The sequence below is a fragment of the Hyla sarda genome, unplaced genomic scaffold (assembly GCF_029499605.1).
Source record: "Hyla sarda isolate aHylSar1 unplaced genomic scaffold, aHylSar1.hap1 scaffold_923, whole genome shotgun sequence".
NCBI lineage: Eukaryota > Metazoa > Chordata > Amphibia > Anura > Hylidae > Hyla > Hyla sarda.
The window spans coordinates 2,316-27,622 of record NW_026610953.1 but is presented as its reverse complement, the minus strand read 5'-3'; the positions used below and the strand labels follow the sequence as shown (position 1 = coordinate 27,622).

General features: G+C 46.9%; 5 non-coding genes and 5 pseudogenes across 5 annotated transcripts; all 10 read left to right on the top strand.

Annotated features, from left to right (window-relative positions):
- Positions 1-5,772: 5,772 nt before the first annotated feature.
- On the top strand, positions 5,773-5,963 carry LOC130349802 (U2 spliceosomal RNA). The gene has a single exon (XR_008887049.1). It is a non-coding gene; the product is annotated as a U2 spliceosomal RNA (small nuclear RNA).
- A 2,093-nt stretch (positions 5,964-8,056) lies between these two features.
- Positions 8,057-8,156, top strand: LOC130349749 (U2 spliceosomal RNA; annotated as a pseudogene).
- Positions 8,157-9,730: 1,574 nt separating this feature from the next.
- Positions 9,731-9,900, top strand: LOC130349787 (U2 spliceosomal RNA; annotated as a pseudogene).
- Positions 9,901-11,992: 2,092 nt separating this feature from the next.
- Positions 11,993-12,183, top strand: LOC130349790 (U2 spliceosomal RNA). Its single transcript, XR_008887042.1, has one exon. It is a non-coding gene; the product is annotated as a U2 spliceosomal RNA (small nuclear RNA).
- Positions 12,184-14,276: 2,093 nt separating this feature from the next.
- Positions 14,277-14,435, top strand: LOC130349803 (U2 spliceosomal RNA; annotated as a pseudogene).
- A 656-nt stretch (positions 14,436-15,091) lies between these two features.
- On the top strand, positions 15,092-15,312 carry LOC130349799 (U2 spliceosomal RNA; annotated as a pseudogene).
- A 2,080-nt stretch (positions 15,313-17,392) lies between these two features.
- On the top strand, positions 17,393-17,583 carry LOC130349777 (U2 spliceosomal RNA). Its single transcript, XR_008887034.1, has one exon. It is a non-coding gene; the product is annotated as a U2 spliceosomal RNA (small nuclear RNA).
- A 2,095-nt stretch (positions 17,584-19,678) lies between these two features.
- Positions 19,679-19,869, top strand: LOC130349765 (U2 spliceosomal RNA). The gene has a single exon (XR_008887023.1). It is a non-coding gene; the product is annotated as a U2 spliceosomal RNA (small nuclear RNA).
- Positions 19,870-21,951: 2,082 nt separating this feature from the next.
- LOC130349745 (U2 spliceosomal RNA) lies at positions 21,952-22,142 on the top strand. Its single transcript, XR_008887011.1, has one exon. It is a non-coding gene; the product is annotated as a U2 spliceosomal RNA (small nuclear RNA).
- A 2,099-nt stretch (positions 22,143-24,241) lies between these two features.
- Positions 24,242-24,420, top strand: LOC130349801 (U2 spliceosomal RNA; annotated as a pseudogene).
- Positions 24,421-25,307: the final 887 nt, after the last annotated feature.

Here is a 25,307-nt window from a genome sequence, read left to right as displayed (position 1 = left end):
GCCCAGTGTCACATGCAAGTAGGAGGAGTAAGAAGGGTTCCTGGCAAATCCGGGTTATGGATTGCATTTAAAAAGGCCCCGTGGGAGTGCAATGGGCCCCTGTCTTGCTGCTTAGCAATAATGGTATGGGTTTAGGTTCTGCTGTGTGTACTGGTGGTTGACTGCCCCCCAGCCCAGAGTGTGCATGGAAAATTGTCTGGCAGCCTCCCTGACAGCAAGCAGTGATAGTGCCCATGAAGGGCACCTTGTTGGGCCCGCCCCTTTCACGGTTATCGCTTCTCGGCCTTTTGGCTAAGATCAAGTGTCTTGCCCTAAGGTATTCGGGTACCCCTCTCCTCGGCCTTGTGGGATCGCCCAGGTTTATTGCCTGGGCTTCACCCACCTGCTGCTATTGGGGAGAGGGCTTAGTCCCAGGATAACGGGAAGGTGATCATCGGAGGACGGGTCTGCCGGAGAGGATGGCTAATGCGCCGAACGCTCCTAATACAGTACGGCTGTTTATCGAGGAGGAAAAGAGGAGTGCCTACGGGATTTTGCATGTCCAGCAGAAGGTCGTGGAGGGAGTGCTGAGGATGCCGCATGCTTCCATCTTCTGTGTCCAGGTCTTTCCCAGCCAAGGATTCTTTGACGTGACCTTCTACAACCTGGATGATCTCCGTACCTGTCTCTACCGGAGTAAGGAGAATGCTTCTCACCCTGACCTACAAGGGATCCGATTCATTTCCTGCGAGGCTCGGCCTAAGAAAATTCCAGTGGTAGTGCATATGTACAACCCTTTTGTGCGGGATGAGGAGATCCAGACCTTTCTAAGAAGGTATTGTGTGTCTGTTTCTGGTGCGGAGAGGAAAAATAACATCCTGGGGACTTTCACAGGCATGAGACGTTTTTGGGTGGAGTTTAGGCCTGCCCCCGAGGGTGGTGCTGAAGGTTTTTGTCACCCCCCGCAGAACTTTGCGATAGGGAACAACAGGGGGTTTCTGCACTACCTGGGGATGCCAAGTTTTTGCCGGGACTGTTTTTGCTTTGGTCATACCAGAGAGAACTGTACAACCGGGCAAGTTTGCAGGAACTGCCACAAGCCTGATCACCGCACTGCAGACTGTCCCGAGAAACGCAAGTGTCATTTCTGTGGTTCTTCGGATCACCTGGCTAGGAGTTGCCCCACTTACCAGTCCGGGGCACCCCGATCATATGCAATGGCTCTTCGAGGTGGGACAGTTCCTGAGGACTCCAATGCTGCCAGGGCAGGCGATGCAGAGGTTAGCGTGCTGACCAGTGAAGCAGAGTCTGCCCCTGTTTTTCCTTCCATTTCTAGGTCTGTTCCGGATGCTTTGGTGGCAGAGGGGGAGAAGGCGGAGTCTGTTTCGGAGGCATCTGTTTCGGAGGCCTCTGATCCCCCAGAGGAGATGACTGTGGACAAAGAATCCTTGAAGAGAAAGATGCCGGTGGAAGAATCGGAGGATGACTGTCCGACTCCTCAGAGTCAAAGGATTGAGGACTTTCCTAGCCCGGGAAGGGAGGAGGCAGGTGGAGGGTCGTCATGTCAGATTGATTCTGACTCCTCTTTATCCTCCCTGGGCACAGGTTATTTGGAGGAATGTCAGGTCAAAAAATTGACAAAGACTCTTAAGTTTAAGGAAGGGGAGGCAAAAAATAAGGGTAGAGGTCGGGGAAAGGCTAGGCCTCCTTTTGATAATGCTTGATTTTGTATTTCCTTTTTTTCCTTCAAATGTTTGAATGAGTTTAACAATTGGTTCTCTAAATGTCCGCAGTATTAGATCTTTAGAAAGGAGATCCGCCATTTTTGATTTACTTTCTGGATATTCTTTTGATGTTTTAGGTCTCCAGGAGTGCTGCTTGGATGGGGAGCCAAATATCTCCTGGCCTTATGGGCAATCGGTATGGTCTGGTTCAATGGAACGTAATTCGGGGGTGGGGATTTTGTTCAAAAGTAATGAGTTTGTTGTTAAAAAAGTTGTCCATATTGTTCCGGGTAGGGTATTATTAGTGCATTTTATTTTCAGGGGTTTCACATATAAAGTAATTAATGTTTATGCTCCAACTGGGAGGAAGGAAAGAGGGGAGGTGTTTGAGAAATTATATTTCTTTTTGAGTGGGAGGGATGATGTGTTCCTTATAGGGGATTTCAATTGTATAATAACAGAGGGGGATAGGAGTAGTACTACGGTGGGTGGTGGGTCTGGTTTAGACAGTACTAGTAAGCAGCTTAAAGAGATTGTAAATTTATTTGGGTTAAAGGATTCCTTTGTTGCCCATAATGATGGTACTATCGGTTATACATATTTTTCTAACAATACAAGTTCGCGTATTGATTTCATTTTTGTCTCAAAACTAATGTCTGTTTCTAATTTCAGACGGAGGAGGTTACCGTTCACGGATCATGCCTGGATTGAGTGTGTGGTAAAAGGTGGTGGTGTAAGTGAGTATGGAAAGGGTGTTTGGAAGTTGAATGTGTCTTTATTGGATAATGAATGTGTATTACAAGAATATAGGGAGCGTTTTGATGGATGGGTGTTGAGGAAGGATGCATTTTATAGTGTGGTTGAGTGGTGGGAGTGGGTGAAGTTAGAGACTAAAAGGTTTTTTATTAAAAAAGGGTGTGAGAAAGGGAGGAAAGATAGAGAAGAGTATGAGAGATGGCAAAGAAGGTTAGAGTATTTGTATGAATTGAGGCGTTTGGGGATGAGTGTTGAGAAGGAGATTGAGGAAGCTCGTGGAAGTGTGAATGAGTGTCTGGAGAGGAATGGAAGGAAGATTATTGCACAGGCTAGGGTTGAAGTGAAAGAGAAGGATGAGAAATGTAGCAAATTTTTCTTTAAAAAGGCATTCAGTAAAAAAACTGAGATGATGAGTGTTTTTAAGAATGATGGGGTAGAGGTCTTTGGTAAGGATGAGGTGTTAGAGGAAGTGTGGAAGTTTTATTCTGATTTATTCACGGAGAAGGAGCGGGACGTGACTCTAGAGGAGGAATGTTTGGGATATGTGGATAAGCGTTTGGATGAAATTGATGGGTTCTTTATGGAAGAGGATGTGAGGAAGAGTGAGGTGGAGGATGCTGTGAATGGGATGAAGAAAGGAAAGGTGGCAGGGAGTGATGGATTGCCTGTGGAATTTTATCTTGTGTTTTGGGATATGTTAGGGGATTATGTATGGGAGGTGTGTAAGGAAGTACTTAGGAGAGGGAAGTTATCTAAAAGTATGAGTGAGAGTGTGACTGTGTTATTGTTTAAAAAAGGGGATAAGAGGGATCTTAAAAATTGGAGGCCTATAGCGCTCTTGAATTGTGATTACAAAATTATTGCTAAAGTTATTGCGAATAGGTTAAAGGATGTGATTGATTGTATGGTAGGTGAGGAGCAAATGTGTGCAGTGCCTGACCGTAGGATTTCTGAATGTCTGTTAGGTCTGAGGGATGTATTGTGGGACTGTAAAACTAGGAAGCAAGGTGTGGCTGTTGTTACGGTGGATTTTGAAAAAGCGTATGATAGGGTGGTGCATGATTTATTGTTTAGGGTTTTGAGGAGGATGAATGTGCCGGACAGAATGGTGAAGTGGATTGAATGTTTGTATAGGGACATTTATAGTAAGATTCAGGTCAATGGTTTTCTGAGTAGGGAGGTGAGTATAAAATCTGGAGTGCGGCAGGGGTGTCCCCTGTCGCCAATTCTTTTTATTTGTATGATTGAGCCTTTGTTGGGGATGATTAGGAGAGATAAGGTGATGCGGGGTATAGAAATACCTGGTAGTCATGGGAAGGATATGCGAGTGATTGGTTACATGGATGATGTTACTGTTGTATGTAAGTCAATGGCAGGGGTAAGGCGTGCTAAGTTATTGATTGAGTGTTTCTGTTTAATGAGTGGGTTTAAGCTTAATGTTGGGAAGAGTGGTTGTAAATTTTTTGAGGGGTGGGGAGAGAGTGGGTTGTGCGAGTGGCCTGTGAGAGAGGGTGGTGTGGAAGTGCTTGGGGTGGTGTTTGATAATGATTTGTATGGGAAAGAAAGTTGGGAGAGGGTTTTGGGGAGGGTGGGGAATAAAATAAACTTCTGGTCTTTAAGGACTTTATCGATTGAGGGAAGGATTCTGGTTATTAAAGCTGTTATAATTCCTATTTTGCTTTATGTTAATTATGTGTTTCCTCCACCGGATAGGTGTCTGGCAAGAATTATCAGGCAGATCTTTGTTTTCTTATGGAATTCAAGGATGGAGAAATTGAGTCGTGGGAAGGTGGTGAAAAGCAGAATGCATGGTGGGAAAGGAATGATGAATGTGGAAGTGTTCCTGGCTGTGAAGTATGTCAGTTTTTGTCTCGCTGTAAGTAAGAAGGAATGTGTGTTTGGGTGCATGGTAAGGTATTTGGCTGGTAATGTGTTGTTGAAATATAAGCTAATGGAAAGGGACTTAAGGGTACCTGTAAGTTTTGAGGTTCCTTGGTTCTATCAGAGAATAGGGCGGTGTGTCAGGAAAAATAATCTGGAATGTGTGACTGAATGGAATGATAGTAAGAAGGTGATGAAAGTGTTGGAGCAGAGAGAAACAGTGGAATGTGTGGGAGGTCTGTCTGAGAAGGATTGTAAGGTAGTGTGGAAAAATGTCAGTCACAAGGAACTGACAAATAAACAAAAGGACTTGTCTTGGATGTTAGCTCATGGGTGTCTGCCAACAAGGGAATTTCAGAGGAGAAGGAGATTGGTAGACAGTGAAGTGTGTCCCAGGGATGGTTGCGGTGGATGTGAGAATTATGTACATGTGTTTTGGGAGTGTGGTTATGCGAAGTCTGTGTGGAGAAGAATGTCTGGTCTAATTAAAAATGTTACTGGAATTGAAATCTTATCCTTTAATATGATGATGTTTGGTTTGTGTGCAGTGGAGAGAGAGAAGGCAAGAGTGTTATGGTTCATAGTAAATTGTGTAAAAGAGGTTCTGTGGGATGTAAGGAATATTAGGATTTTCAATCAAACTGAAGTAAGTGTGAAGGAGTGTCTGGGCATGATCCGTGGTAAAATTTACCTTTACGTATTATGTGATAGGAAAAACTATGGTTCTGATGATGCAGAGGGGATCTGGAAACACAAAAAATGGAAGCACTGGTTATGAGTGTATTCTTATTTGTCTTTCTTTTTCTTTTCTTACAGATTATATCCTGATATGAAGGGACAGTTGGAGGGACAGAATCCGCTGCAATTTATTTTTTCTGAGGGAAAGTCATGAAGGGAAAGCTTTTTGTTATATGTACATGTAAAGACATGCTTCCTGTATATATTGTATATGTCAAATATGTGTTATTCATGTGTTTTCAGATGAATATGTAATTTTTTGAATGATTTACTTGGTTATGTATTGTATATTTCCTTTTCAATAAAAAAAAAAAAAAAAAAAAATCTGTTCTTATCAGTTTTTCATGCCGGTGGACAGTAACGCCGGTATGGGGCTGGTGGGGATGGGTGCTGCATGGAGGATGCAGGTGTACCAGGGCTTTCCGGGGCTGGTTCTGAGGAATCAGCTCGACGGCTGCCCCGATGTGACCTGTTCCCTCCGGGTCTCGCCATGAGGCTGAGAGGGTCTAGAGCCGAGGTACTTTGTGCCTCGGGGAGTGGTGACCCCGAGGTGCCGAAACTCACTGGGAGAATAGGCTCACTGAGTTGCCCCCAGCCCAGAGTGTGCATGGAAAATTGTCTGGCAGCCTCCCTGACAGCAAGCAGTGATAGTGCCCATGAAGGGCACCTTGTTGGGCCCGCCCCTTTCACGGTTATCGCTTCTCGGCCTTTTGGCTAAGATCAAGTGTAGTATCTGTTCTTATCAGTTTAATATCTGATACGTCCCCTATCTGGGGACCATATATTAAATGGATTTTTGAGAACGGGGGCCGATTTCGAAGCTTGCTTCCGTCGCCCTATGCATTGACCCGATATGGCAGTATCTTCGGGTACAGTGCACCACCCCCTTACAGGGTTAAAAAGAAAGATTCCTACTTTCATTGCTACCTGCTTGCTGGCTAGCCAGCTAGCCAGCCCTGTGGGCCTTGCTGCTGCTGCAGCCAAAAAACAAAAGGTGGTGCTGCTGCTGCTTCTGCTGCTTCTGCTTCTGCTTGTGTCTGGCCGCTGTTGGAGCGTCCAGGCACAGGACTTCTGCTGCTGCTGACTAAATGGCCTCCTTAATTGGATCATTTGAGTAGCCAGCACACCTGTGCAGGTAGGGCATGACATGATAGGCAGCTGCCTTGATAGCGGGTGGGTGCTGAATGTTCCTAATTGACAAAATAAGATTAATGCTTATGAAGAAATATAAAATCTCATCCCTTCCCCAATATCGCGCCACACCCCTACCCCTTAATTCCCTGGTTGAACTTGATGGACATATGTCTTTTTTCGACCGTACTAACTATGTAACTATGTAACATAACATGGGGGGGGGGGGGGTCTCCTGGCTGTTCACACAGGTGTGTCATTGCTGTACATTGACCATGCATTGCTTCTGTGGTATTGCAAAGGCAAAGACAAATGCTTCCAGCCATCCATTGCACTAATGGATTGGTCATCAGCTGGCTGTCTATGTCCCGCATCAATATAGACCAAAGTACAGAGGGTTAGGCTATGCTATTGTGCACCTACCTGATGCATCAGAAGGTGCGAGGCCCTTGCTAAATTCTGTGCACAGACTTTGAGATCTATACTTTAGACTGTATCTAAACCTGCTCCAACATGGACTGACATTCTGGCCTACTTTCAGCCGATGCGACTTGTCTGTCGCTGAACAGTCGCTTTTTATGTATTCAGCACCTATGTATAATGTTGTAAAAATGCTCTAGAAGCTAAAGTCGCAGAAATGTCACACATATTTGGCCTGCAACTTTGTGTGCGACAAATTCAGACAGGAACAATCAGTATAAATCCTTAGAAAATTATCCCCCAGTGTCTCCATCTGCTGGCGGTATTGAATAAGCATTGCTGCACTGATGGGGTATGCATTAGACGAAAAAAAAGAAGAAAAAGAAGAATAATACGCCCAGAAAAGAGGCGAAAAGGAGAAAAACGTAAAAAAACTTGAAAAAAAAGTAAGAGGAAGAGAAGGGAAAAAAAGGTGGAAATGGGTTTAAAAGTGATTTCGGCGGAGAAATATATATATATATATATATATATATATATATATATATATATATATACGCGCACACACACACATATATATAAACGTATTCTCCGTTGAGATATTGCAGCCGCTGCTGTGTCCAGGCCCAGGAGCCTTAGCACTGTGCTGTGATGTCACTCAATACCACTGACATCACTAGGTGTAAACAACATCTCTCCTTTGCTGTGTATGTGACTATGGAGCTGTTTGGTGATGTCGTCTATTATGGCCTTCATAGAAGCAACAGGAGATTGTTGCATCCATCTAGAACCCTCAGAACTACAGTGCTATGATGTCACTCACTTCCACAGGCCTTGCAGAGTGTAAACAACAACAACCCAGCTTTGTTGTGTATGTAACCATAGGGATTTGTGATGTCACCTAGAACCTTCACAGCAGCGACAGCTTTATGAGGAGCATCAGCACTGCTCTGCCTGAGCAGAACCATCACCGCCATAGGTTGTCAAATAACCCGGGTTTAACCCACACAGGTAAGTCCAATGGGGTGCAGGCATGTCCTCTATGCTTACAGCTTCCCGTGGGTGTTGGTTTGATACCGTTTGGGGACAGCCAAGGAGGCATCTGCAGGCAACAAAGGTAGGTGTGTGCTTGTGTGTGTGTTTCCTATGCAGATCCTAAGCCCAGTGTCACATGCAAGTAGGAGGAGTAAGAAGGGTTCCTGGCAAATCCGGGTTATGGATTGCATTTAAAAAGGCCCCGTGGGAGTGCAATGGGCCCCTGTCTTGCTGCTTAGCAATAATGGTATGGGTTTAGGTTCTGCTGTGTGTACTGGTGGTTGACTGCCCCCCAGCCCAGAGTGTGCATGGAAAATTGTCTGGCAGCCTCCCTGACAGCAAGCAGTGATAGTGCCCATGAAGGGCACCTTGTTGGGCCCGCCCCTTTCACGGTTATCGCTTCTCGGCCTTTTGGCTAAGATCAAGTGTAGTATCTGTTCTTATCAGATCGCCACGAGGTCAAGTGCTCGCTCTACATGGACGACGTGACCGTCTTCTGCGCTGACCAGCGTTCGGTGACTGCACTCGTCCAGACCTGCGAGGACTTCGGCAGAGCTTCGGGGGCAAAAGTCAACTGTGGGAAGTCGGAGGCCATGCTCTTCGGGGAGTGGCACCTGGCTTCTTCCGCCCCCTTCCCCTTTACTATTAAGCCGGACTTCATTCAAATTCTTGGAGTCTGGTTCGGGAAGGAAGGAGCGGCCCTTAAGTCTTGGCAAGACCGACTAGGAAGGATAAACTCAAAGATCGGACTGTGGAGCTCCAGAAAGCTCACGATGGAAGGCAAGGCACTTGTCCTGCGGAGTGAAGTTTTGCCTGTGCTCCAATATACCGCACAGGCCTGGCCTCCCCATACCACCGTTTGCAAGGCCATCACCCGGACAGTGTTTGGCTTCGTCTGGGGCAAAATGGACAGAGTCAAGAGGACCGTGATGTACAAGGAACCCCGCAAGGGAGGGAAGGGAATACCCGACATCCCCGCTCTGCTGAGGGCCTCCTTTGCATGTGTCACGGTGCAGCGGACTCTTGTAGAAAAGACTGGCTCAGCGGGCAGGTCCATGTCTCGCTTGCTTCTCATGCCCCTCTGGAGACAGCTGGGCTGGGACAAGTGGGACAGCTCCATCCCTTACAACTGGAACACTCCCTGGTTCTATGGGGATGTTGTCCGGTTTGTGAGGGAGCACCAGCTGGAAGGACTGAAACCAGACCTATGGAAGCCAAAGACAATCCACAAGCTCATCCGAGCTAAGGACTCGACCGAGCTGGTTCCGGGACTCCCCGCAGCCACTGCAGAGACAGTTTGGAACAATGTGGCCTCAAAGCGGCTTACCAATGGACACAAGGACTTGTCGTGGATGGCCGTCATGGGAGGTCTCTCTCTCAGGTCATTCATGCATGCCCGCAACCTGTGCAAGACCCGGTACTGCCCCCGTTGCCCCTACGTGGAGGAAACATCTTTCCACGTGTTTTGGCAGTGCCCCTTTGCACAGGGTCTGTTGGACGCCCTAGAACAGGAACTCAGAGACTCAGTGCCCAGGAGCTGCCTATCGTACCATTCGGTGCTTTACGGCCTGTTCCCTGGGACCCACGACGTGGAGGCCATCCAGGAGGCCTGGCGCCTTATGAACTGTTTTAAGGACGCAGTGTGGCTTGCCAGGAACCGCCTCGTGATCAACAGGGAAAACATGTCCGTCCGGGACTGCCGCAGGTTCATCAAGAACCTGCTTAGAGACTATTCCATCTTGGACAGCTCGGCCGTTGATGAGGAAGAAGAGGAGTGAAGACCCCTCTCCTTCTCCCATGTCTCCCTGAAGATACAGCCCAACAGTTTGGCCCTGTGATCCGCCCCCTCCCTACCCCCACATAGTCGCCCACACCCCTACCCCGATCACAGAGTGTATTATTTGGTTTTTGTTTGATCTCTTGTGCCTTTATATTGCAGGATTGAGCTGAATGTTAGAGTAGCATGGTGTGCGATGTATAGCTTAGGGAACCTTTGCTGTGTATTGTACTATCATGCTTTGTGTGACTGTAATTTATTGTACGACTTGTAATGACTGAACGGAAAATAAAGCTCTTTCAATCAAAATCTGTTCTTATCAGTTTAATATCTGATACGTCCCCTATCTGGGGACCATATATTAAATGGATTTTTGAGAACGGGGGCCGATTTCGAAGCTTGCTTCCGTCGCCCTATGCATTGACCCGATATGGCAGTATCTTCGGGTACAGTGCACCACCCCCTTACAGGGTTAAAAAGAAAGATTCCTACTTTCATTGCTACCTGCTTGCTGGCTAGCCAGCTAGCCAGCCCTGTGGGCCTTGCTGCTGCTGCAGCCAAAAAACAAAAGGTGGTGCTGCTGCTGCTTCTGCTGCTTCTGCTTCTGCTTGTGTCTGGCCGCTGTTGGAGCGTCCAGGCACAGGACTTCTGCTGCTGCTGACTAAATGGCCTCCTTAATTGGATCATTTGAGTAGCCAGCACACCTGTGCAGGTAGGGCATGACATGATAGGCAGCTGCCTTGATAGCGGGTGGGTGCTGAATGTTCCTAATTGACAAAATAAGATTAATGCTTATGAAGAAATATAAAATCTCATCCCTTCCCCAATATCGCGCCACACCCCTACCCCTTAATTCCCTGGTTGAACTTGATGGACATATGTCTTTTTTCGACCGTACTAACTATGTAACTATGTAACATAACATGGGGGGGGGGGGGTCTCCTGGCTGTTCACACAGGTGTGTCATTGCTGTACATTGACCATGCATTGCTTCTGTGGTATTGCAAAGGCAAAGACAAATGCTTCCAGCCATCCATTGCACTAATGGATTGGTCATCAGCTGGCTGTCTATGTCCCGCATCAATATAGACCAAAGTACAGAGGGTTAGGCTATGCTATTGTGCACCTACCTGATGCATCAGAAGGTGCGAGGCCCTTGCTAAATTCTGTGCACAGACTTTGAGATCTATACTTTAGACTGTATCTAAACCTGCTCCAACATGGACTGACATTCTGGCCTACTTTCAGCCGATGCGACTTGTCTGCCGCTGAACAGTCGCTTTTTATGTATTCAGCACCTATGTATAATGTTGTAAAAATGCTCTAGAAGCTAAAGTCGCAGAAATGTCACACATATTTGGCCTGCAACTTTCTGTGCGACAAATTCAGACAGGAAAAATCAGTATAAATCCTTAGAAAATTATCCCCCAGTGTCTCCATCTGCTGGCGGTATTGAATAAGCATTGCTGCACTGATGGGGTATGCATTAGACGAAAAAAAAGAAGAAAAAGAAGAATAATACGCCCAGAAAAGAGGCGAAAAGGAGAAAAACGTAAAAAAACGTGAAAAAAAAGTAAGAGGAAGAGAAGGGAAAAAAAGGTGGAAATGGGTTTAAAAGTGATTTCGGCGGAGAAATATATATATATATATATATATATATATATATATATATATATATATACGCGCACACACACACATATATATAAACGTATTCTCCGTTGAGATATTGCAGCCGCTGCTGTGTCCAGGCCCAGGAGCCTTAGCACTGTGCTGTGATGTCACTCAATACCACTGACATCACTAGGTGTAAACAACATCTCTCCTTTGCTGTGTATGTGACTATGGAGCTGTTTGGTGATGTCGTCTATTATGGCCTTCATAGAAGCAACAGGAGATTGTTGCATCCATCTAGAACCCTCAGAACTACAGTGCTATGATGTCACTCACTTCCACAGGCCTTGCAGAGTGTAAACAACAACAACCCAGCTTTGTTGTGTATGTAACCATAGGGATTTGTGATGTCACCTAGAACCTTCACAGCAGCGACAGCTTTATGAGGAGCATCAGCACTGCTCTGCCTGAGCAGAACCATCACCGCCATAGGTTGTCAAATAACCCGGGTTTAACCCACACAGGTAAGTCCAATGGGGTGCAGGCATGTCCTCTATGCTTACAGCTTCCCGTGGGTGTTGGTTTGATACCGTTTGGGGACAGCCAAGGAGGCATCTGCAGGCAACAAAGGTAGGTGTGTGCTTGTGTGTGTGTTTCCTATGCAGATCCTAAGCCCAGTGTCACATGCAAGTAGGAGGAGTAAGAAGGGTTCCTGGCAAATCCGGGTTATGGATTGCATTTAAAAAGGCCCCGTGGGAGTGCAATGGGCCCCTGTCTTGCTGCTTAGCAATAATGGTATGGGTTTAGGTTCTGCTGTGTGTACTGGTGGTTGACTGCCCCCCAGCCCAGAGTGTGCATGGAAAATTGTCTGGCAGCCTCCCTGACAGCAAGCAGTGATAGTGCCCATGAAGGGCACCTTGTTGGGCCCGCCCCTTTCACGGTTATCGCTTCTCGGCCTTTTGGCTAAGATCAAGTGTAGTATCTGTTCTTATCAGTTTAATATCTGATACGTCCCCTATCTGGGGACCATATATTAAATGGATTTTTGAGAACGGGGGCCGATTTCGAAGCTTGCTTCCGTCGCCCTATGCATTGACCCGATATGGCAGTATCTTCGGGTACAGTGCACCACCCCCTTACAGGGTTAAAAAGAAAGATTCCTACTTTCATTGCTACCTGCTTGCTGGCTAGCCAGCTAGCCAGCCCTGTGGGCCTTGCTGCTGCTGCAGCCAAAAAACAAAAGGTGGTGCTGCTGCTGCTTCTGCTGCTTCTGCTTCTGCTTGTGTCTGGCCGCTGTTGGAGCGTCCAGGCACAGGACTTCTGCTGCTGCTGACTAAATGGCCTCCTTAATTGGATCATTTGAGTAGCCAGCACACCTGTGCAGGTAGGGCATGACATGATAGGCAGCTGCCTTGATAGCGGGTGGGTGCTGAATGTTCCTAATTGACAAAATAAGATTAATGCTTATGAAGAAATATAAAATCTCATCCCTTCCCCAATATCGCGCCACACCCCTACCCCTTAATTCCCTGGTTGAACTTGATGGACATATGTCTTTTTTCGACCGTACTAACTATGTAACTATGTAACATAACATGGGGGGGGGGGGTCTCCTGGCTGTTCACACAGGTGTGTCATTGCTGTACATTGACCATGCATTGCTTCTGTGGTATTGCAAAGGCAAAGACAAATGCTTCCAGCCATCCATTGCACTAATGGATTGGTCATCAGCTGGCTGTCTATGTCCCGCATCAATATAGACCAAAGTACAGAGGGTTAGGCTATGCTATTGTGCACCTACCTGATGCATCAGAAGGTGCGAGGCCCTTGCTAAATTCTGTGCACAGACTTTGAGATCTATACTTTAGACTGTATCTAAACCTGCTCCAACATGGACTGACATTCTGGCCTACTTTCAGCCGATGCGACTTGTCTGCCGCTGAACAGTCGCTTTTTATGTATTCAGCACCTATGTATAATGTTGTAAAAATGCTCTAGAAGCTAAAGTCGCAGAAATGTCACACATATTTGGCCTGCAACTTTCTGTGCGACAAATTCAGACAGGAAAAATCAGTATAAATCCTTAGAAAATTATCCCCCAGTGTCTCCATCTGCTGGCGGTATTGAATAAGCATTGCTGCACTGATGGGGTATGCATTAGACGAAAAAAAAGAAGAAAAAGAAGAATAATACGCCCAGAAAAGAGGCGAAAAGGAGAAAAACGTAAAAAAACGTGAAAAAAAAGTAAGAGGAAGAGAAGGGAAAAAAAGGTGGAAATGGGTTTAAAAGTGATTTCGGCGGAGAAATATATATATATATATATATATATATATATATATATATATATATACGCGCACACACACACACACATATATATAAACGTATTCTCCGTTGAGATATTGCAGCCGCTGCTGTGTCCAGGCCCAGGAGCCTTAGCACTGTGCTGTGATGTCACTCAATACCACTGACATCACTAGGTGTAAACAACATCTCTCCTTTGCTGTGTATGTGACTATGGAGCTGTTTGGTGATGTCGTCTATTATGGCCTTCATAGAAGCAACAGGAGATTGTTGCATCCATCTAGAACCCTCAGAACTACAGTGCTATGATGTCACTCACTTCCACAGGCCTTGCAGAGTGTAAACAACAACAACCCAGCTTTGTTGTGTATGTAACCATAGGGATTTGTGATGTCACCTAGAACCTTCACAGCAGCGACAGCTTTATGAGGAGCATCAGCACTGCTCTGCCTGAGCAGAACCATCACCGCCATAGGTTGTCAAATAACCCGGGTTTAACCCACACAGGTAAGTCCAATGGGGTGCAGGCATGTCCTCTATGCTTACAGCTTCCCGTGGGTGTTGGTTTGATACCGTTTGGGGACAGCCAAGGAGGCATCTGCAGGCAACAAAGGTAGGTGTGTGCTTGTGTGTGTGTTTCCTATGCAGATCCTAAGCCCAGTGTCACATGCAAGTAGGAGGAGTAAGAAGGGTTCCTGGCAAATCCGGGTTATGGATTGCATTTAAAAAGGCCCCGTGGGAGTGCAATGGGCCCCTGTCTTGCTGCTTAGCAATAATGGTATGGGTTTAGGTTCTGCTGTGTGTACTGGTGGTTGACTGCCCCCCAGCCCAGAGTGTGCATGGAAAATTGTCTGGCAGCCTCCCTGACAGCAAGCAGTGATAGTGCCCATGAAGGGCACCTTGTTGGGCCCGCCCCTTTCACGGTTATCGCTTCTCGGCCTTTTGGCTAAGATCAAGTGTAGTATCTGTTCTTATCAGTTTAATGCTGGTGGGGATGGGTGCTGCATGGAGAATGCAGGTGTACCAGGGCTTTCCGGGGCTGGTTCTGAGGAATCAGCTCGACGGCTGCCCCGATGTGACCTGTTCCCTCCGGGTCTCGCCATGAGGCTGAGAGGGTCTAGAGCCGAGGTACTTTTGTGCCTCGGGGAGTGGTGACCCCGAGGTGCCGAAACTCACTGGGAGAATAGACTCACTGAGTTGAAGCACGGGCACCATAATCTCTTCACCTTGTGGCACTCACCTCTTGATTCCCGGCCTTCTGGCTAGGATCAGAGAAATTTTTATAGATCCGGCCGGATGTCCGGGCAGTATATCTGCACACATTCACTTATTTATTTCTTTTTTGTCTCACTGTGTCACTTTTTGCGTGTTGTGTGTTCACAGGATTTGTCAGGATGCGGTAGCCCTTCTGGGTGTCCCTCCTGGCGGTCTAGGGGAGGTGTGTGTGGCCATTAGGTTCCGCACCTCCCTGCAAACACCCCGGGTACTCCTGCTTTGGCAGGGTACCTACCGTAATCGGCTCTGCGGGCAGATACCTTGGCTAACGCCAAGGGGGATGCCGGGAGCATTTGTGGTCCCCTAGTAGCTTCGGCGAAAAGGGACATCGAACCTGGAACCTCGCAGGTACCTTTTGGTCCGGAGGCGAAGGGTAAGGTTTGTTGGGGGGCCTCTCTCCTATCGGAGAAGGGCTTGCGATAGACCGCATCCTTTGTGCACGTTTTTTTTAGTGTAACACGTTTGCACTTTTTCTTGCACTTTGGGTGAATCGAAAGCACGTTCCTCGGCTTAAAAAAAAAAAAAAAAAAAAAATCTGTTCTTATCAGTTTAATATCTGATACGTCCCCTATCTGGGGACCATATATTAAATGGATTTTTGAGAACGGGGGCCGATTTCGAAGCTTGCTTCCGTCGCCCTATGCATTGACCCGATATGGCAGTATCTTCGGGTACAGTGCACCACCCCCTTACAGGGTTAAAAAGAAAGATTCCTACTTTCATTGCTACCTGCTTGCTGGCTAGCCAGCTAGCCAGCCCTGTGGGCCTTGCTGCTGCTGCAGCAGCCAAAAAACAAAAGGTGGTGCTGCTGCTGCTTCTGCTGCTTCTGCTTCTGCTTGTGTCTGGCCGCTGTTGGAGCGTCCAGGCACAGGACTTCTGCTGCTGCTGACTAAATGGCCTCCTTAATTGGATCATTTGAGTAGCCAGCACACCTGTGCAGGTAGGGCATGACATGATAGGCAGCTGCCTTGATAGCGGGTGGGTGCTGAATGTTCCTAATTGACAAAATAAGATTAATGCTTATGAAGAAATATAAAATCTCATCCCTTCCCCAATATCGCGCCACACCCCTACCCCTTAATTCCCTGGTTGAACTTGATGGACATATGTCTTTTTTCGACCGTACTAACTATGTAACTATGTAACATAACATGGGGGGGGGGGGGGTCTCCTGGCTGTTCACACAGGTGTGTCATTGCTGTACATTGACCATGCATTGCTTCTGTGGTATTGCAAAGGCAAAGACAAATGCTTCCAGCCATCCATTGCACTAATGGATTGGTCATCAGCTGGCTGTCTATGTCCCGCATCAATATAGACCAAAGTACAGAGGGTTAGGCTATGCTATTGTGCACCTACCTGATGCATCAGAAGGTGCGAGGCCCTTGCTAAATTCTGTGCACAGACTTTGAGATCTATACTTTAGACTGTATCTAAACCTGCTCCAACATGGACTGACATTCTGGCCTACTTTCAGCCGATGCGACTTGTCTGTCGCTGAACAGTCGCTTTTTATGTATTCAGCACCTATGTATAATGTTGTAAAAATGCTCTAGAAGCTAAAGTCGCAGAAATGTCACACATATTTGGCCTGCAACTTTCTGTGCGACAAATTCAGACAGGAAAAATCAGTATAAATCCTTAGAAAATTATCCCCCAGTGTCTCCATCTGCTGGCGGTATTGAATAAGCATTGCTGCACTGATGGGGTATGCATTAGACGAAAAAAAAGAAGAAAAAGAAGAATAATACGCCCAGAAAAGAGGCGAAAAGGAGAAAAACGTAAAAAAACGTGAAAAAAAAGTAAGAGGAAGAGAAGGGAAAAAAAGGTGGAAATGGGTTTAAAAGTGATTTCGGCGGAGAAATATATATATATATATATATATATATATATACGCGCACACACACACATATATATAAACGTATTCTCCGTTGAGATATTGCAGCCGCTGCTGTGTCCAGGCCCAGGAGCCTTAGCACTGTGCTGTGATGTCACTCAATACCACTGACATCACTAGGTGTAAACAACATCTCTCCTTTGCTGTGTATGTGACTATGGAGCTGTTTGGTGATGTCGTCTATTATGGCCTTCATAGAAGCAACAGGAGATTGTTGCATCCATCTAGAACCCTCAGAACTACAGTGCTATGATGTCACTCACTTCCACAGGCCTTGCAGAGTGTAAACAACAACAACCCAGCTTTGTTGTGTATGTAACCATAGGGATTTGTGATGTCACCTAGAACCTTCACAGCAGCGACAGCTTTATGAGGAGCATCAGCACTGCTCTGCCTGAGCAGAACCATCACTGCCATAGGTTGTCAAATAACCCGGGTTTAACCCACACAGGTAAGTCCAATGGGGTGCAGGCATGTCCTCTATGCTTACAGCTTCCCGTGGGTGTTGGTTTGATACCGTTTGGGGACAGCCAAGGAGGCATCTGCAGGCAACAAAGGTAGGTGTGTGCTTGTGTGTGTGTTTCCTATGCAGATCCTAAGCCCAGTGTCACATGCAAGTAGGAGGAGTAAGAAGGGTTCCTGGCAAATCCGGGTTATGGATTGCATTTAAAAAGGCCCCGTGGGAGTGCAATGGGCCCCTGTCTTGCTGCTTAGCAATAATGGTATGGGTTTAGGTTCTGCTGTGTGTACTGGTGGTTGACTGCCCCCCAGCCCAGAGTGTGCATGGAAAATTGTCTGGCAGCCTCCCTGACAGCAAGCAGTGATAGTGCCCATGAAGGGCACCTTGTTGGGCCCGCCCCTTTCACGGTTATCGCTTCTCGGCCTTTTGGCTAAGATCAAGTGTAGTATCTGTTCTTATCAGTTTAATATCTGATACGTCCCCTATCTGGGGACCATATATTAAATGGATTTTTGAGAACGGGGGCCGATTTCGAAGCTTGCTTCCGTCGCCCTATGCATTGACCCGATATGGCAGTATCTTCGGGTACAGTGCACCACCCCCTTACAGGGTTAAAAAGAAAGATTCCTACTTTCATTGCTACCTGCTTGCTGGCTAGCCAGCTAGCCAGCCCTGTGGGCCTTGCTGCTGCTGCAGCAGCCAAAAAACAAAAGGTGGTGCTGCTGCTGCTTCTGCTGCTTCTGCTTCTGCTTGTGTCTGGCCGCTGTTGGAGCGTCCAGGCACAGGACTTCTGCTGCTGCTGACTAAATGGCCTCCTTAATTGGATCATTTGAGTAGCCAGCACACCTGTGCAGGTAGGGCATGACATGATAGGCAGCTGCCTTGATAGCGGGTGGGTGCTGAATGTTCCTAATTGACAAAATAAGATTAATGCTTATGAAGAAATATAAAATCTCATCCCTTCCCCAATATCGCGCCACACCCCTACCCCTTAATTCCCTGGTTGAACTTGATGGACATATGTCTTTTTTCGACCGTACTAACTATGTAACTATGTAACATAACATGGGGGGGGGGGGGGGGTCTCCTGGCTGTTCACACAGGTGTGTCATTGCTGTACATTGACCATGCATTGCTTCTGTGGTATTGCAAAGGCAAAGACAAATGCTTCCAGCCATCCATTGCACTAATGGATTGGTCATCAGCTGGCTGTCTATGTCCCGCATCAATATAGACCAAAGTACAGAGGGTTAGGCTATGCTATTGTGCACCTACCTGATGCATCAGAAGGTGCGAGGCCCTTGCTAAATTCTGTGCACAGACTTTGAGATCTATACTTTAGACTGTATCTAAACCTGCTCCAACATGGACTGACATTCTGGCCTACTTTCAGCCGATGCGACTTGTCTGTCGCTGAACAGTCGCTTTTTATGTATTCAGCACCTATGTATAATGTTGTAAAAATGCTCTAGAAGCTAAAGTCGCAGAAATGTCACACATATTTGGCCTGCAACTTTCTGTGCGACAAATTCAGACAGGAAAAATCAGTATAAATCCTTAGAAAATTATCCCCCAGTGTCTCCATCTGCTGGCGGTATTGAATAAGCATTGCTGCACTGATGGGGTATGCATTAGACGAAAAAAAAGAAGAAAAAGAAGAATAATACGCCCAGAAAAGAGGCGAAAAGGAGAAAAACGTAAAAAAAACGTGAAAAAAAAGTAAGAGGAAGAGAAGGGAAAAAAAGGTGGAAATGGGTTTAAAAGTGATTTCGGCGGAGAAATATATATATATATATATATATATATATATATATATATATATACGCGCACACACACACATATATATAAACGTATTCTCCGTTGAGATATTGCAGCCGCTGCTGTGTCCAGGCCCAGGAGCCTTAGCACTGTGCTGTGATGTCACTCAATACCACTGACATCACTAGGTGTAAACAACATCTCTCCTTTGCTGTGTATGTGACTATGGAGCTGTTTGGTGATGTCGTCTATTATGGCCTTCATAGAAGCAACAGGAGATTGTTGCATCCATCTAGAACCCTCAGAACTACAGTGCTATGATGTCACTCACTTCCACAGGCCTTGCAGAGTGTAAACAACAACAACCCAGCTTTGTTGTGTATGTAACCATAGGGATTTGTGATGTCACCTAGAACCTTCACAGCAGCGACAGCTTTATGAGGAGCATCAGCACTGCTCTGCCTGAGCAGAACCATCACCGCCATAGGTTGTCAAATAACCCGGGTTTAACCCACACAGGTAAGTCCAATGGGGTGCAGGCATGTCCTCTATGCTTACAGCTTCCCGTGGGTGTTGGTTTGATACCGTTTGGGGACAGCCAAGGAGGCATCTGCAGGCAACAAAGGTAGGTGTGTGCTTGTGTGTGTGTTTCCTATGCAGATCCTAAGCCCAGTGTCACATGCAAGTAGGAGGAGTAAGAAGGGTTCCTGGCAAATCCGGGTTATGGATTGCATTTAAAAAGGCCCCGTGGGAGTGCAATGGGCCCCTGTCTTGCTGCTTAGCAATAATGGTATGGGTTTAGGTTCTGCTGTGTGTACTGGTGGTTGACTGCCCCCCAGCCCAGAGTGTGCATGGAAAATTGTCTGGCAGCCTCCCTGACAGCAAGCAGTGATAGTGCCCATGAAGGGCACCTTGTTGGGCCCGCCCCTTTCACGGTTATCGCTTCTCGGCCTTTTGGCTAAGATCAAGTGTAGTATCTGTTCTTATCAGTTTAATATCTGATACGTCCCCTATCTGGGGACCATATATTAAATGGATTTTTGAGAACGGGGGCCGATTTCGAAGCTTGCTTCCGTCGCCCTATGCATTGACCCGATATGGCAGTATCTTCGGGTACAGTGCACCACCCCCTTACAGGGTTAAAAAGAAAGATTCCTACTTTCATTGCTACCTGCTTGCTGGCTAGCCAGCTAGCCAGCCCTGTGGGCCTTGCTGCTGCTGCAGCAGCCAAAAAACAAAAGGTGGTGCTGCTGCTGCTTCTGCTGCTTCTGCTTCTGCTTGTGTCTGGCCGCTGTTGGAGCGTCCAGGCACAGGACTTCTGCTGCTGCTGACTAAATGGCCTCCTTAATTGGATCATTTGAGTAGCCAGCACACCTGTGCAGGTAGGGCATGACATGATAGGCAGCTGCCTTGATAGCGGGTGGGTGCTGAATGTTCCTAATTGACAAAATAAGATTAATGCTTATGAAGAAATATAAAATCTCATCCCTTCCCCAATATCGCGCCACACCCCTACCCCTTAATTCCCTGGTTGAACTTGATGGACATATGTCTTTTTTCGACCGTACTAACTATGTAACTATGTAACATAACATGGGGGGGGTCTCCTGGCTGTTCACACAGGTGTGTCATTGCTGTACATTGACCATGCATTGCTTCTGTGGTATTGCAAAGGCAAAGACAAATGCTTCCAGCCATCCATTGCACTAATGGATTGGTCATCAGCTGGCTGTCTATGTCCCGCATCAATATAGACCAAAGTACAGAGGGTTAGGCTATGCTATTGTGCACCTACCTGATGCATCAGAAGGTGCGAGGCCCTTGCTAAATTCTGTGCACAGACTTTGAGATCTATACTTTAGACTGTATCTAAACCTGCTCCAACATGGACTGACATTCTGGCCTACTTTCAGCCGATGCGACTTGTCTGTCGCTGAACAGTCGCTTTTTATGTATTCAGCACCTATGTATAATGTTGTAAAAATGCTCTAGAAGCTAAAGTCGCAGAAATGTCACACATATTTGGCCTGCAACTTTCTGTGCGACAAATTCAGACAGGAAAAATCAGTATAAATCCTTAGAAAATTATCCCCCAGTGTCTCCATCTGCTGGCGGTATTGAATAAGCATTGCTGCACTGATGGGGTATGCATTAGACGAAAAAAAAGAAGAAAAAGAAGAATAATACGCCCAGAAAAGAGGCGAAAAGGAGAAAAACGTAAAAAAACGTGAAAAAAAAGTAAGAGGAAGAGAAGGGAAAAAAAGGTGGAAATGGGTTTAAAAGTGATTTCGGCGGAGAAATATATATATATATATATATATATATATATATATATATACGCGCACACACACACATATATATAAACGTATTCTCCGTTGAGATATTGCAGCCGCTGCTGTGTCCAGGCCCAGGAGCCTTAGCACTGTGCTGTGATGTCACTCAATACCACTGACATCACTAGGTGTAAACAACATCTCTCCTTTGCTGTGTATGTGACTATGGAGCTGTTTGGTGATGTCGTCTATTATGGCCTTCATAGAAGCAACAGGAGATTGTTGCATCCATCTAGAACCCTCAGAACTACAGTGCTATGATGTCACTCACTTCCACAGGCCTTGCAGAGTGTAAACAACAACAACCCAGCTTTGTTGTGTATGTAACCATAGGGATTTGTGATGTCACCTAGAACCTTCACAGCAGCGACAGCTTTATGAGGAGCATCAGCACTGCTCTGCCTGAGCAGAACCATCACCGCCATAGGTTGTCAAATAACCCGGGTTTAACCCACACAGGTAAGTCCAATGGGGTGCAGGCATGTCCTCTATGCTTACAGCTTCCCGTGGGTGTTGGTTTGATACCGTTTGGGGACAGCCAAGGAGGCATCTGCAGGCAACAAAGGTAGGTGTGTGCTTGTGTGTGTGTTTCCTATGCAGATCCTAAGCCCAGTGTCACATGCAAGTAGGAGGAGTAAGAAGGGTTCCTGGCAAATCCGGGTTATGGATTGCATTTAAAAAGGCCCCGTGGGAGTGCAATGGGCCCCTGTCTTGCTGCTTAGCAATAATGGTATGGGTTTAGGTTCTGCTGTGTGTACTGGTGGTTGACTGCCCCCCAGCCCAGAGTGTGCATGGAAAATTGTCTGGCAGCCTCCCTGACAGCAAGCAGTGATAGTGCCCATGAAGGGCACCTTGTTGGGCCCGCCCCTTTCACGGTTATCGCTTCTCGGCCTTTTGGCTAAGATCAAGTGTAGTATCTGTTCTTATCAGTTTAATATCTGATACGTCCCCTATCTGGGGACCATATATTAAATAGATTTTTGAGAACGGGGGCCGATTTCGAAGCTTGCTTCCGTCGCCCTATGCATTGACCCGATATGGCAGTATCTTCGGGTACAGTGCACCACCCCCTTACAGGGTTAAAAAGAAAGATTCCTACTTTCATTGCTACCTGCTTGCTGGCTAGCCAGCTAGCCAGCCCTGTGGGCCTTGCTGCTGCTGCAGCCAAAAAACAAAAGGTGGTGCTGCTGCTGCTTCTGCTGCTTCTGCTGCTTCTGCTTCTGCTTGTGTCTGGCCGCTGTTGGAGCGTCCAGGCACAGGACTTCTGCTGCTGCTGACTAAATGGCCTCCTTAATTGGATCATTTGAGTAGCCAGCACACCTGTGCAGGTAGGGCATGACATGATAGGCAGCTGCCTTGATAGCGGGTGGGTGCTGAATGTTCCTAATTGACAAAATAAGATTAATGCTTATGAAGAAATATAAAATCTCATCCCTTCCCCAATATCGCGCCACACCCCTACCCCTTAATTCCCTGGTTGAACTTGATGGACATATGTCTTTTTTCGACCGTACTAACTATGTAACTATGTAACATAACATGGGGGGGGGGGGGGTCTCCTGGCTGTTCACACAGGTGTGTCATTGCTGTACATTGACCATGCATTGCTTCTGTGGTATTGCAAAGGCAAAGACAAATGCTTCCAGCCATCCATTGCACTAATGGATTGGTCATCAGCTGGCTGTCTATGTCCCGCATCAATATAGACCAAAGTACAGAGGGTTAGGCTATGCTATTGTGCACCTACCTGATGCATCAGAAGGTGCGAGGCCCTTGCTAAATTCTGTGCACAGACTTTGAGATCTATACTTTAGACTGTATCTAAACCTGCTCCAACATGGACTGACATTCTGGCCTACTTTCAGCCGATGCGACTTGTCTGTCGCTGAACAGTCGCTTTTTATGTATTCAGCACCTATGTATAATGTTGTAAAAATGCTCTAGAAGCTAAAGTCGCAGAAATGTCACACATATTTGGCCTGCAACTTTCTGTGCGACAAATTCAGACAGGAAAAATCAGTATAAATCCTTAGAAAATTATCCCCCAGTGTCTCCATCTGCTGGCGGTATTGAATAAGCGTTGCTGCACTGATGGGGTATGCATTAGACGAAAAAAAAGAAGAAAAAGAAGAATAATACGCCCAGAAAAGAGGCGAAAAGGAGAAAAACGTAAAAAACGTGAAAAAAAAGTAAGAGGAAGAGAAGGGAAAAAAAGGTGGAAATGGGTTTAAAAGTGATTTCGGCGGAGAAATATATATATATATATATATATATATATATATATATATATATATACGCGCACACACACACATATATATAAACGTATTCTCCGTTGAGATATTGCAGCCGCTGCTGTGTCCAGGCCCAGGAGCCTTAGCACTGTGCTGTGATGTCACTCAATACCACTGACATCACTAGGTGTAAACAACATCTCTCCTTTGCTGTGTATGTGACTATGGAGCTGTTTGGTGATGTCGTCTATTATGGCCTTCATAGAAGCAACAGGAGATTGTTGCATCCATCTAGAACCCTCAGAACTACAGTGCTATGATGTCACTCACTTCCACAGGCCTTGCAGAGTGTAAAAAACAACAACCCAGCTTTGTTGTGTATGTAACCATAGGGATTTGTGATGTCACCTAGAACCTTCACAGCAGCGACAGCTTTATGAGGAGCATCAGCACTGCTCTGCCTGAGCAGAACCATCACCGCCATAGGTTGTCAAATAACCCGGGTTTAACCCACACAGGTAAGTCCAATGGGGTGCAGGCATGTCCTCTATGCTTACAGCTTCCCGTGGGTGTTGGTTTGATACCGTTTGGGGACAGCCAAGGAGGCATCTGCAGGCAACAAAGGTAGGTGTGTGCTTGTGTGTGTGTTTCCTATGCAGATCCTAAGCCCAGTGTCACATGCAAGTAGGAGGAGTAAGAAGGGTTCCTGGCAAATCCGGGTTATGGATTGCATTTAAAAAGGCCCCGTGGGAGTGCAATGGGCCCCTGTCTTGCTGCTTAGCAATAATGGTATGGGTTTAGGTTCTGCTGTGTGTACTGGTGGTTGACTGCCCCCCAGCCCAGAGTGTGCATGGAAAATTGTCTGGCAGCCTCCCTGACAGCAAGCAGTGATAGTGCCCATGAAGGGCACCTTGTTGGGCCCGCCCCTTTCACGGTTATCGCTTCTCGGCCTTTTGGCTAAGATCAAGTGTAGTATCTGTTCTTATCAGTTTAATATTTAATACTTACCTGGCAGGGGAGATACCATGATCGCTACGGTCTGAAGAACTCCAAGCATTGTGGTAGAGATTTTGCGTAGTACGATTGCAGTACTTTTCGTTCTTATTAGAACCGCATTTCTCTAGAGCATACCACCTGAAGATCGTCTCCTGCCTGCCTCGGAACATCTGAAGAAGGAGAAGATCTTGAAGACTGCAGCTCCGGAAGAAGCCGACGAAGAACCTGGAAGAAGGGAATCGGCGGTGAATTCCGGAACAGCGGCGAAGAGGAAGGCGGCGCAGAATCTTTTCGAAGAAACTCGCTGCCCCTGGAGAAGGATTTGCATAGCTCCTCCCACCGAGACCGGATCTGCATAGCTCCTCCCACCCGGGAAAGAAGACTTTGCGAAGCCTCTCTCCACAAGCAAGCAAGGAAGCGGAAAAGAGCCTGCTGGAAGAAGCCATGGCCTCAACCAGCAAGTCCACCCAGGAGGCTGCAGGGCAAGGCCTGGAGGTCCAGCCCCAACCACAGCAAGCTTCAACCTCCACCACGGCAAGGCAGAAGGGCGGCAGAATTCCTAACCTGGAAGCTCCAACCCTGGAGCCCTGGATGAGGCAGACTGTTGCCTTGAAGCTCAAGCCCGTGGACGGAAGGGTGCCGGACATGTCCCACGATGTGTTCTGCAAGAAGATGCTGGCGGATCAAGGCTTCCCCACGGCTGACACCCTGGGAATAGCAACCTTCTTTTCGGGAATCTTCTACATCACCTTTGCAACCATTGGGACCTGTAGAAGATACTGGGAGGTGGTGAAAGCGGCGAGTCCCGAATCCCCTTTCTCTCGCTTTGTGGGCAACTGCCTTATTCAAAGAGAGGAGAGGCGGGTGACGGTCTCAATGCGGAACCCACACACCCCAGGCACGGACATCTCGACCTTCCTGAAGCGCTTCTGCACCGTGGTGAGGGAGCCCACCCGCATCCTGAACTCACTCGGATACTGGACCTGCAAGTGGTCTGTGGTCGTCAG